The 10,694-nt window shown below is 52.0% G+C and overlaps 1 long non-coding RNA gene across 1 annotated transcript; it reads left to right on the top strand.

The window, feature by feature from the left end:
• Positions 1-6,054: 6,054 nt before the first annotated feature.
• Positions 6,055-7,251, top strand: LOC134509115 (uncharacterized). The gene is made up of 3 exons (XR_010069247.1): positions 6,055-6,228; positions 6,634-6,732; positions 6,871-7,251. It is a non-coding gene; the product is annotated as an uncharacterized LOC134509115 (long non-coding RNA).
• Positions 7,252-10,694: the final 3,443 nt, after the last annotated feature.

Below are 10,694 nucleotides of genomic sequence, written 5' to 3'. Positions count from 1 at the left end.
TGGCAGAATGCCAGCTGCCAGCGTTTCTCCGTGGTCGCCCTTCCTTCTGCCGTGATGGTACAGGACAGACGGAAAGAATCCGGAGTGCTCTGCGAGTACGAGGTGCGTCTGCGATGCGCGTCTGCTTTTTTCCTGAGGTACTTGTAGTGTGGACTCTGAAGTTAACGGGAAGGATGTGCCAGCACTCCTCCTATAGTTTTTCTGTGAAATATTTTAACAAAATCCTTGTCGCTTCCCGCTGTCAGGAAAGAGGGGAGGGTAAGTGACTTCAGATTTGTAAATTCTCAGCGGCACGGACTAAGGTGAGATAAATCTCAAGGTCCATACAGAAACATTTATTAGCTTACCAAAATGGTTAGTATAGATCTTAACAAGCCCACGATAATTGGTTAGGTATATAAAAAATTATGGCAGGTGTTGGGGTGTACATTGTGTTAGTTAACACCAGGTGTAGGACAACTTACGGCAAGCGGTGCTTAAGGTCGTACTTAAGGTCATCACTTCACAGCTCTAACTCTTACTTAACAATTCCAAGAGAAAAGAGAAACTGAGGGACAGAGAGAGGAAAAGACAGAGAAAAAGACAGAGATAAAGAGATCGCGGGTCCTGGTTCCAGCGTCTTTTTCAGGGATTCTTCCCAGGCATAATCTTCTTCTTTCTTGGGAAGAATCTTCCCAGGCACTATCTATTTCTTTTGTTTCTTTTTTGTTCCCTCGGGGCACTTATTTTCCCCTTTTACGTTTGCCGAATCAGCACGGTCCGCCCTCCTTGCTGAGGACGGGCTCAGCTCAGGTTTCTCCCTTCTCCCCGGTGACGTGTGCCATGATTTGGGTGGAGAGACGAGTGCCATGGTCACACATGTTTAGCGTGATCTCTGTAATCTTCATTAGCACATGCAGGGCGTGCGCTTTCACGCGCGTTTCGCGGATAATGAAGCAAAGGTCACTCATGGGACACAACGGCCTCGAGAACTGAGAACGAGCGAGCTCACGGCACGAGTGGCAGAACCGACCTGTCTTCACAAGACAGTTCTCCCACACTTTCAGCCGCCAGAAGTGTGAGCCTCATCAGCTGTTTGAAGGCCAGGCCTGCGTTATTTATTTCCTTGCGAGTGTTTGAGGCGTTCCACTGAAGGCTTGGAGGGGCTCCTGCCCCTCGGCAGGGAATTTACAGTCCGTCCCTCACAATCCTAAAAACAAAATAAAGTCTGTCCTGGAGCACGTTACGCCTCTGCAAAGCTTACTTCCCTCCATTTATTTTTCTCTTCCTGAAAGCATATTCTTCTCTTTCTGGGTGCTCACTGTCAAACGATACTGTGAAAATAATTCTGTACTAGAAGAGGGAAGGAACTGTTTGTAAGAGTTCACATGTCCAGAAGAAGCAGGCTTTGCTTTCACGATAAAAACTTTATGCTTTCTCAGTCAATAAGTCTTTAAAATATTTCACAGCGGTACTCGAAAACCTCACTGAGATACTGGCATCTGTCCTAAAGGCGATCGAGGTCAAAGAGGAGACATGGACAAAACGGGACAAACGGGCATCGCCTCTCTGCGTTCTCCAGGCTTTGCCGTGAAGCATCAGCAGCGTTTAACTCGTGACGGCGAATCCTGTGGTTTTGGTTGTGGTTTTGGTGAGTTACGGCTTCAACAATGTCCTTTTTCTGTAACCTCGGGAGGAAGTTCATTTCCTTCCGCAGGCCCAAGTGCCGCGCGTCTCCCCCCAGTTGCTGGCATCGCCGGCCTTTGGGTTCTCGGTTGGAACAGTCGAGATACCATAAAAACGCGTTCCTCTGCGCCTTCAGCACAGCCAAAAGCATTCGCGAATCTGCCGGTCCTTTTTGGTAGCCCTACGGATCGCGGCGCCGGCGATTTGATTCCCCGCCCCCAAAGTAAAACCATTTGGAGGAGTTTTTTCTCTCACTGATTTTTCTATGTTAAATGAAGCTAAAAAAAAAAAAGTGAGAGTTGTATAATCGACAAACTGACTTGCGTAGTTTAAACTGCAGCCGCCTAAACGGCTGTAGTGTACAATTTATGAGGTGTACCTGGGCAGTTAGGTATTTGTTCAAAATGTTTAAAAGGAGAGACAACTGAATGTTACGCGGTTTTCCCCCCGTTTTTTTGGCAGAGTGCTCTGAAGTACTTTACTTCTGTCTGGCTTTCAGTGATGCCTTTTCCCGGCAGCCAGTAGTGTCTCTCTCGGGCAGCGCCGCTGCCCCGATGTCCCTCCTCCTCCTCGTGTAGCACACAAAAAACCCCCCGTGGTCAAATCATAGCTGTGTATTTTGGAGACGGATAGTTTAATAGTATCCGTTCACAGCTGTGCAAGTTAAATTAGCGCCGAAGGAAAGCCAAGTACTTTCACAGGGTAAGTATTTTCACTGGGTGGATGTAAACTTCATGCACACCTTCTCAGGGAAAGGGAAAGGGCCAGGTGTTTCCCAGCACCAGCCGGAGGGTTCGCCCTTATGCTAAGAACGTGTTCAAAATGGCACTGATTAGTCTTAATCCTGACTTTGAAGAGTTCAAATGGCGCTGGCTTTTGAAGGCTGTGCTGTATTTCGAGCTGAGCTGTTTCCCCAGCTCCTGTCCCGTCCCTCCGTCTGACGGAATTCCTCTGCTCTCTTCTGTGCTGTTTTTTTGGGATGCTGAGCTATAATTGGGGATTTTTGTTTTCCAGGTGCCTCGTCGTAGGCGTCTCGTGCTGCTCGAGAGATGCCCCAGCCCAGGTTTGCAGCCGGTGGCGGAGCCCCCGTGAGGAGAAGGGGCCAGCCCTGGGTCTGGGCGTTTTAAGCCTTTTTTTGGGGTGAATAGAAGGGTGTCTGTGTGTGTGTGTCTTGGGGGGTGATGGTGTCATTTGGGGCACCCCGATGTCACTGGGGCAGCGATGATGCAGCAGAGGAGCAGGTGAATGGGAGATGGGGGGGGGTTACGTGGAGTTGCCCCCCCAAAAGAAGTGGGTCGCGGCCCCAGAATGTCTGAAAATTCTTGGGATGCATTAAAAAATGTGTAGGCAGACAGCCTAAATAGATATTCGGTATCAAAAGCGTTAACGTAGGAAACGGGCAACGTAAATTCCCTAAACGCACAGATGTGTGTCAATACCGGAGCGGGTGCTGCCGCCTGGCGGCTGAAGGCGCGTCCTGCAGGTGGGGGGCGGCGCATGCGCAGTGCCCGCGCCTCCCGGCCCCCCTCGGCCCCCGCCGCCGGCGCCGCGTGGGTTCCGCAGCTCGTGCGCAGGCGTGGCTTCGCGGAGGCCCGTCCGGCCGCAGTCTCAAGAGAGCAGCGGTCGGAGGGCGAACCAGGACCGCTGGGACTCTGGCGAGCTCCGCGCCACCTGGAGCGGCATCGGTGCCGCCCGCCCGGCCTCCAGAGCGGCCATCGGCCCCTCCGCATCGGCTCTTACGCGTTACCGCGGCCCCGTCAGTGCCCGGCAGTTTTCCGGGTTTCCATCTACGTGACCCCGCGGTCCTCCAGGACCCCGGAAGTGCCCCCTCAGTCCTCCGACGCTCGTCTCCATAGCACTTCGGTCCTCCAGGACCCCGGAAGTGCCCCCTCAGTCCTCCGACGCGCGTCTCCGTGGCACTTCGGTCCTCCAGGACCCCGGAAGTGCCCCCTCAGTCCTCCGACGCGCGTCTCCGTGGCACTTCGGTCCTCCACGACCCCGGAAGTGCCCCCTCAGTCCTCCAACGCGCGTCTCTATGGCACTTTAGTCCTCCACGACCCCGGAAGTGCTCATAAGTCTTCTGGAAATCATATGCTTCCAACACTCTTCCAAAATGATAAAACACAATTATCAGTTAACCACCAAAATATCTGAAGATCGCAAAAATAATGCAACCCCTGCAGAGCTCTCTTCTCCACAGCAACAACTGGACAGAAATCACACAAAAGCGGTAAGAGAATCACCAGAGGTTGGTCCCAAATGGAAATAAAAAGGGGAGGTGCTTCGCCTGCTGGGAACTTAAGGCAGGAGAAGCGAAGCTGCTGCTCCCGCTGCCGCCCGCCTTCACGTCTTCTGGGGGTTGGCCCTGCCCCTTTCCCAGGGGATTGTGGGAAGGGCGGTGGGCGGGGCCTGAGGGCGGTGGGCGGGGCCCGGGGTACATGAGCCCCAGCCCGGGCTCAGGAGCTCGTTCTGCTGCTGGGCCCCGTGGGGTGGGTGCTCTGCTGGTCCCTCGCTTTGCTGCAGCTTTGGGACAGGCTCAGCTGTTTGGGCAGGCGTGTTTCGGCATTTAGGGAGGCAGAGGTGAGAAGGCTGAGCTGAGACCTTCGGGAGCAGTAAACATCCAGCTGCCTGTATGGTAGAAAGTTGACTGCTATGCTCCTTTTTTTTTCGGGTCATAACTTTGTGATGAGTGTTTAGGGGGTGCCCAGATGGTTTAATAGTATGCTTTTCTTTGTTCTAGGAGCACTGCATTTTCCTAGAATTTCTGACTTTATTGAAGATAGAACTGTGGGTTTTTCACCAGTTTTGCAGTATGCTGTGTAAATTGCTGATATTGTTTCTCTTAATTGGGTTGATGATGAGATTATCTTATGGGGGTTAGGGTGAGCGTTTTGTATGCATCTGCATATATGGCACTAGCATTTCTCAAGAAAGCAGCAGGGATGTAAGGCATAGCGTCGTTCAGGGTATGGCATGGCTCATCACCTTTCCCCGTTGCCCATGGAGTGCCACGGTGTCCCTAGAGTTTTTGCAGCGGGCAGCAGGCCCCTCATAGATTGTGTCAGGACATTATTTGTTTTGTGGGTCTGATGCAGAGCCCAGAGTCTGTGGGAAGACAGAAGATAGGAGGTGCCTGCCAAACGCAGGGCACAGCTCAGAAGAGCTGCTCCTGAGAAGCAGCCGGCGTAGGGGGTTCAGGGTTGCAAATACAGGATGGGGCTGTCAGGAAGAAGTGAGGCTCCTTCCCTGACGGTTGAGGAGAAGAAAAGGGGTTTCTAAAGTTTTGGCGCTGGGGGCTGGCTAGGAAAAGGAGGTGGGTTCATCAGTCTCTGTCATATCGGTTTTGGATTTGGGTGTCAACAGGGTCTGGTCTGTTCTAGTCTCTTGCATTTGAGGTGAGCTGGACAGTGTGGAGGAGGAGCACGGGACTGATGATTTTGCAGAAATGCAATGGTAATTTTGTGTCTGTTGGTATCTTAGGTGCCATAAATAATTGTTGCTGCAGCCTCCGACTGGAATCGACGTGAAGCAGGTGAGTGGATTGCCGTGGCACCTCTGAGGATGAGGGTGTTGTGGAAGAGGTTGGCATCTACTGTCATGGTGGTCACTGCTGGAGCTGTGATTTCTTTTTGTTTTGCTGATGAAGAGGAACATGGTGACTGCAGGAACACATCAGTTAGCTCTTTGTTGTGTTTTTTTTTGTCAAGGATGAATTCAGACCACTGGCCCTCTGAAAACGAAGTAGAGGGACAGGTGCTGGAGGGGGGCCAAGGTTGACAGTTTCAGGGAGGAGTTTTAAAGTCAGGCTAGAGCAGAGGGCTATGCGGGAGCAGTCTCCTCTGAGTAGGTAAAGGGAGTGGGTTACTTTTCAGCACAAAGCTAGTGTGTGCTGGGCAGGGCAGTTCTGGCCTGTGTCTTCGGTTGTGTAGTTTGTGTGCTCTGTCTTCTGTGTCTTGGACTTTCAGACGGCAGGACTTACAGACGGCAGTCTGTAGTGAATATGAGGATCTGTCTAGACCCAGGCAAAGGTTGCTCAGTCGTCTCGAATTGATTAGCTTTCGAGAGGCTGTGTGGACGGGTGTTTCATTAGCGGGCGCTGGCATAAGCGCAGCCAAGTTGGAGAGGGTGTTCATGGCTAGTGAAGGGGACAGTATCTCAAAGATGGTAAACCTGCATTGTGTGGGGTGTAATGTTTGCAGGCGTCTCTTCTTTGGATGACAGGCTGTAGTTGGACTTATGTGAACAGGGTTCCTAAGTAGAAACAAGACCTTTGGAATTAAGCTACTGCTCTGCATTAGGGTAATGTTTGATGTTGGTGTGTTGCTTTTTTTTCAGGTGCAGAGAGATGAGGTGGCCAGGGATACACAGGGGAGCTGATGGGGGCGCAGGACAAAGGTGGCTGAGCCTGAGGTCTTAAAGGGAAGATGTGACCGGCGGCTCCATGAATACATTTGGCCACTTCTTCTTTTCTTCATGTGAATGTGAGGTTACGTAGCCATGTGTGGAAGTGCTGGTCTGAGGTACAACAGAACCGGTGTTGTTTGCAGTCACTTTACTTTTCAGGTAAGTCTCTTCCAATGAAGTGAACTCTCTGAAAATAATGACGTATTTTTCAGGTAGTATCTGCCTTCAGAGCACCAAGAACTTATATTTACACTTAATGCGAAGGGATGCCGTGCAGAGAGGCTCTTGCTTATACTTATTCCTACAACAGCACAGCCCAGCTAACTTTTATATATGCCCCGTCGGAGGGTCGGAAGCAGAAAAGCGTAGAGGGGTTGCACCCATGGTGAAGAGTAGACGGGACCGGTGACCCGAATCTGACTGATAGGGTATTCCATCCCATCCTCATCACGCTCAGTATAAAAGCGGGGGGATCGAAGGGGTTGGTACCTGTCGTCTGGCCTTTGAGGACTCCTCTGTCTGGTCATTGCCCTTTGACGCCGATCCGTGCATTTATGCAACCAGGTCCGGAGTCTGGTTCCAGTCTGTCGCCGAGTCTGGTCCTGGACTTTCCCCGTGCCAGCGGGTGAGGCGATGGTCATCTTGGGAGCTCCATGCCGGGTTGTGTGTATATATTTTCTCTCTGCTACTGTTTTCCTGTTATTCTTGTCTTTCCTCGGTACTACTTTTCTGTTTATATTTCGTTAGAGTTCAGTTTCTCTTTCAGTTCCTAAGTCTCCCTCACATTGTTTTCTCCCTCAGGAGAGAAGTTAAAAGAGAGCGTCTGTCGTTTCATTTAATGCCCAGCCTAAGCCATGACAGCCATGACAGAAAGGGCAGCGGAGCGGACTCGGCTGAGGAGAGCGGCGGTCGGAAGGGTTGGTTCTTTCTCAGCCGCTGTATTACAGGCGGCGCACAAGCCTCTGCTTGCGCTCCGTCCGTCCTTCCTATCCAGAACGTCGTTCTGGCAGAAGTCGGGTAATACGCGTCGTCTTGCTAGAAGTGACATATGACCCCCCCCAGCATTGTGGGTTTTCTTTCACAAGGAAACTAGAGGACATTGAGTCTTGATAAAAACGTGGTTATCGGGCCTAATGATCTACTTGCCTATGGAGGTTAGGATGATGTCTTTCTCTTTATGTCTACGCCCCGCAGAAGTTTAATTAAGTTTACGTACCTACCGGGCCCCGTTGCTGACACAGTTGATGTAGTTGTAATAAAAGAGCACATATTGTCCGTTCCTCTAAGGGTCGCTTTCTCCGTTTTGGTGTTTTGCATGCTGTACTTCTCAGGCCTGTGAGGAAAGGAGCAGCTTTTCCTCTGGCAGGCTCTATGCCTTGTGGAGGTCAGCCAGGCCCTTTCCCAGGTGCTGGTGGGAACGGGGGTGGGCGGGGCCCGGGGTATATAACCCACAGCCTCTGCTGGGGCAGCTTATTCTGCTGCTGGGCTTCTCCAGGGTCAGAGCTCTGCCTGTCCTTCAGTCGATTGCAGCTTTGGAGGCGGCTCAGCTCCTTGGGTGGAGATGTTATCCCATTTAGAGAATAGCAGGTAAGAAGCTGGAGGTGGCAAGACCTTCAGGACCAGGTGAGGTTTGGCAGCGTGTATAGTAGAGAGCGGCCTCATGTGCCGGTTCTCTTCCTTGTGGTTTTTCAGGTGAGTCACGTGGTAATGAGTCTTAGGGGGCGGTGAGATAGTTTAAGGGTATGGTTTTCTCTCTTCCAGGCATGGCGCATTTTCCTGGAATCCCTGACTGTATTGAAGACGGAACTTTCTTGTTTGTGTGGTTTTTTTTTTTTCCCACTAGCTTTGCTGTATCCCAGGTAAGATGCCAATAGAATTTGTCTCAATCGGGCAGATGATGAGATTACTTTGCAGGGACTGGGTGAGCACCTTGTCTGCAGCTGTAGATGGAGTTTCCACATTTCTCAGGAAAGCAGCAGGGCCATAAAGCATAACGTATTTCAGGATGTGGGGCGCCTCGTCGCCTTCCCCCACCGTGCTCAGGGTTTCGCCGTGTCCCTGGAGCCTTTGCGGCGTGCGGCAGGCCCCTGGTGTAGGTTGGGTCAGGGCTTCACTGACTCTGTGGGTCTGCAGCAGAGCCCAGAGTCTGTGGGAAGACAGAAGATGGGAGGTGGTGGTGGGACGCAGGGAGAGGCTGGGAAGAGTGGCTCTCGAGAAGCGTCCAACGCCGGGTGTTCGGGCTGGCAAATAAAGGGTGGGATCTATGGGGAAGAAGTGGGGCTCCTTCCCTGGCAGCTCAGGGAGAAGAGAAGGGGTTTCTAAAGTTTTGGCACTGGGGGAGGGCTAGAAAAGGGAGCCGGGTTCATGAGTCCTTCTTGGACAGGTTTTGCAGATGGGTTTGGGTGTCGTCGGAGCCTGGTGTGCTCTAGGCTCTCGCATTTGAGGCGAGCCAGATAGTATCGAGGAGGAGCACGGGACTGGTGGTTTGGCAGTAGCGCAGTGGTAATGCTGTGTTTCTTGGTATCTTAGGTGCCGTGAATAACTTTTGCCGCAGCGTCAGACTCTGGAATTGGTGCGGAGCAGGCGAGCAGAATGCCTCGGCGTTCATGAGGCTGAGGGTGTTGTGGAAGAGGTTGGCATCTCCTCTCAGGATGCTTATTGCTGGTGCTGTGGCTGCTTTTGGGATAACTTTTTTTTTTTCTTTTCCTTTTGCAGAGGAAGAGGAGGAAGCTGGTGACCACAGGAACGTACTGGATGGCTGTTTTCTGTGGACTGCCTCAAGGATGGATTCGGAGCCCTGGCCCTCCAAAAGCTAAGTTGAGAGACTGGCGCTCGAGAGGGGACGAGGTTGAGAATTGCAAAAAGGTGTCTTTGAAGTTGGCGTAGGGGAGAGGTTTGTCCTGGAGGGCAGTCTCCTTTAGGCACGTAAGGGATGCGGCTTACTGTTCGGCATTCCCGGGCAGGGTGGTTCCAGCCTGTGTGTGTTGTTGTCTTTCGTGTGGTCCGTGTTCTGTGTCTTAGACCTTTCTCGGGTCTCGAGGTCGTCTTTAAGCTCCAGGAGCACGGCATGGCGCCTCAGGCGCCATCCCTAGGGTCTCGAACACCTGCACCCGTGGGCATAGCACCATTCGGCTGCTGGTCGTCTTGCGTTAGAAGCTTAAAGCTCGCATCGGTCTTGCGTCTTGGAAGTTTCCGGATGGCCCGCGTCTACAACTGGGACTTCTTCCCTACGTCATTACGTTCTTAGGTCTTGAAGCCAGGCTTCCCCCGCATACATCTTATCAGTCTTGACAGTCCCTTCTTATCACAGATGATGATGTCCTACGCTCTGTTTCAGGGGCTTCCATAGAGCCTCTTCACATCACCACCACGGTCTCCAGGTCGTCTTGCCCGACGGTGACTTCCGTCCGGGTGTCATCCTTCTTGCTGAGAGTTTTCTCTCATCCTTGAGGTGCGTTGTTTTTAGCGTTCTGTGTAGTGTTGGTCTGTGCTTGTGTGTGTGTCTGGCTCGGAGCCCCCCTGCCCGGGTGTGTAGAGTCCAGGGCAGGCAGAATAGTGACGAGAGTCTACAGTTAATATGTGGATCTGTGGAGACCGAGGCAAAGGTTGGGTAGTCATCTGGAATTAATTTGCTCTCAGTAGGTTGGGTGCGTGGGTGTTTCATTAGTGGGTGTTGGCATAAGCAGAGCCAAGTCGGAGAGGCTGTTCACAGTCAGTGAAGGACGCAGTATCTCAAAGATGTTCAGGCTGCTTTGTGTGGGGTGTAATGTTTGTGGGCTTTTTCTGTGGGTTTTTTTTTTTTTTGATGGCAGGCTGTAGTTGCATCTAATTGAACAGTGTTCCGAAGTAGAAACAAGACCTTTGGAATTAAGCTATCGCTCTGCCATCAGGGTAATGCTTGATGTTTTTTTTTTCTCTTTTTAGATGCCGAGAGATGAGATATGGAGGGTGACGTAGGGGAGCCGAGAGGAGCGCTGTACGGAGGTGGCTCGGCATGTGGCATTAGAGGGAAGATGTGACTGGCGCCTCTATGAATACAATTGGGTACTTTTTTTCTCATGTGAATGAAGACAGAAGATGGGAGTCGATGGTGTGGCGGTTTGGCAGAAGCGCAGTGGTAATGTTGTGTTTCTTGGTCTCTTAGGTGCCGTGAATAACTATCACTGCAGCCTCGGACTCCGGAATCGGCGCGGAGCGGGCGAGCAGAACGCCACGGCATTCGGGAGGCTGAGGGTGTCGTGGAAGAGGTTGGCGTCTCCTCTCAGGATGCTTATTGCTGGTGCTGTGGCGGCCTCTGGGATTATGTTTTATTTTCCTTTTGCAGAGGAAGAGGAGGAACCTGGTGACTGCGGAAATGTATCGGATGGCTGGTTTTTGCGGACCGCATCGAAGAAGGATTCAGATCCCTGGCCCTCCAAAAGCTAAGTTGACAGTCAGGCGCCGGAGAGGGGCCGAGGTGGACAATTGCAAAATGGGGTCTTTGACGTTAGCGTAGTGGCGAGGGCTGTCCCGGGGCACAGTCATATTTAGGAAGGTAAAGGATGTTGCTTACTGTTCAGTGTGACGCTAGCGTGTCCCGGGCAGGGCAGTTCCAGCCTGTGCGTGTTGTCATGTCGTTCATGTGG

Source organism: Chroicocephalus ridibundus, unplaced genomic scaffold (genome assembly GCF_963924245.1).
Source record: "Chroicocephalus ridibundus unplaced genomic scaffold, bChrRid1.1 SCAFFOLD_69, whole genome shotgun sequence".
Taxonomy (NCBI): domain Eukaryota; kingdom Metazoa; phylum Chordata; class Aves; order Charadriiformes; family Laridae; genus Chroicocephalus; species Chroicocephalus ridibundus.
The sequence above is the reverse complement of the archived record's forward strand: the minus strand, read 5'-3'. Positions and strand labels throughout refer to the sequence as shown.